We start from the raw sequence: 2,286 nt of genomic DNA on the forward strand, positions 1-2,286 counted from the left end.
AAATTCGCTTCTAAGGTTTACTATCGGTAATTGTTGGTCAAGATATCCAACTTTCCGCTCTTGATGGGATATGATTCCTCCGAACACTTTTCTAGATAAAGTTTATCAAAGAAATTTGGATCATTACACGAAGGCGGAGCACATTCTCTGATTTGCTCGATGCGCGATCATCCATTATAACGATTAGTTCCCATTAGATTGTGTGGTATGTTTTAAATATATTTAATAGTATATTTAGTTATTTATAATATTTTTTATTTTATCCTATCGTTTTTTAATTCTTTTGCAGAGAAGTCGGTCTTACGCTATTGATGCATTGAATGCTGTTTTTCTATCTCTGTTTTCAACAATTGTACATCTTATGTTTATATTTATACTATCACTAGATATTCGAGAAGTGGAGAAAAGACTTACTTTAGGGTAATATAAAAGTACCTCATTTCATTTGCATTTTTCTAAAAAAAATAAAAATAATTTTTTTTTTTAGGATTGATGACATAACAAAAAGGCTGAACATGGAGACAGAGCTGTGAAGCAGCCGAGCATAGATTTCTTTGAATTTTGAATCTTGGAAACTTTGGCTAGTTCCAACTTCATTACAACCCAATATTTTGTTTGTGTTATCTATTATGTTAGTTAACTTGGAAACATGGAGACAGAGCTGTCAATTCATTATTTACTTACTTTGTTAATCTTGTAATGCGGTCCTGTTAGTGTTTTTAGTAAGTATGGTTTCTTGTGTTATACAACTTCTTTATCCTTTGTTTTGATATTCATTATGTGTGAATGGATGAAACAGGCTATGTTTTGGTACTCACTGCTATGTTATTTTATTTATTTGATATTTGTTATGTGCATAAAGTCTTATCAGAACATGAGAAATGATTTCATGTATTACGTATTAGCATTTGTGTTGTGTATTTGGAAATATCAGACCTTGATTTCATTATAAAAATGTTTTACACTTGGTTTAAACTTTAATTCACTTTTTGCCCTCTAGCACCAGTTAGTGTTTACTAGCTTTCTTCTAACAAGATAATCTGTATATGTTATGTTTGGTCCAATTATATTAACATGTAATTAAAACTCTTTGTCAACTTATAGTTTGGGATGCTCTTTTGAACATAGGTCATGTTTGGTTCATGGAATAGCTATTCCGTATAGAATTGTTATTCTTTGTTTTGGTTCATGAAATATGTATTATGTGGAATAGCTATCCGTATAGAATTGTGGAATAAGTACTCCTCTTAAAAAGTAAGTAAAGAATGGAACTATTCCATTCCATGAACCATATATGACCATAGGGTTAAGCAAAGTAACAGTAAAATAGAAAAATATAATATATATATATATATATATATATATATATATATATATATATATATATATATATATTCCTTCAATCTTTGCTAAGTGCTTGGATCTGTATTTCTGTGCCAATAGAAAATAAAGAATACTAATATGATTAATGCACCGGGGCTACAGATACAAATTGCTCCAGAAGCCCAAACTCGATTTAAACAAGTTCTAGCAAAAGTTTATATTATGAGAGAATTAGGGAAATGTCTAAATAAAAAAAATAGCAATTACCTACCACAATTTTTGGACTTGATTTACCTACCTACCCGTGTCAGCCAATTATTTTTATACACTACTCTATGTGTTTCTATACCTAATAACTACTTCACTTGTTTTCACTGTTTTCTTCTTTTTCTTCTTCTTCTTTTCTTCATCTTTTTTAGCTTATTTTTTAAAAAAAAAAATCAACAAATTAAGTCTAATCTTCAGCTCATAACATTTTAAAAAATAAATTTATGTTATTTTATTATTATTTCTTAAAATTTTATTCCTAGTTTTAATTCTAATTTTGATCCGCTCGAATTTTTAATTCGTAATCAAATCGCTTCAAATTTCACTTGAAATTCAAATACAACGATCATAACTTTCTCCAAAAACAAAGAAAACTGTAAATTTTTTATTTGTTTGTTTTATTAAAAACGGTTTTTAACTGTTTAAAACACAGTTTCAAATACAGTTTCAAACGGTTTCATACATTTTTTTAAAGACATATTTGTTATCATTTTAAAAAAAATTATACAATGGTTTCAAACAGTTTACAAAAGTATAAAGCAGTTTCTAAAAAAACAGCTTCAAACAGTTTACAAAGATTTTAAATAGTTTAGAAAGGTTTCAAACAGTTTTATAAAATACAATTTGCAACCTTTATCTAAAAACAGTTTCAAACAGTTTAAAAATGTTTCAAACAGTTTAGAACGGTTTCTAAAA

The sequence above is a fragment of the Mercurialis annua genome, linkage group LG5 (genome assembly GCF_937616625.2).
Source record: "Mercurialis annua linkage group LG5, ddMerAnnu1.2, whole genome shotgun sequence".
In the NCBI taxonomy this organism is placed as follows: Eukaryota; Viridiplantae; Streptophyta; class Magnoliopsida; order Malpighiales; family Euphorbiaceae; genus Mercurialis; species Mercurialis annua.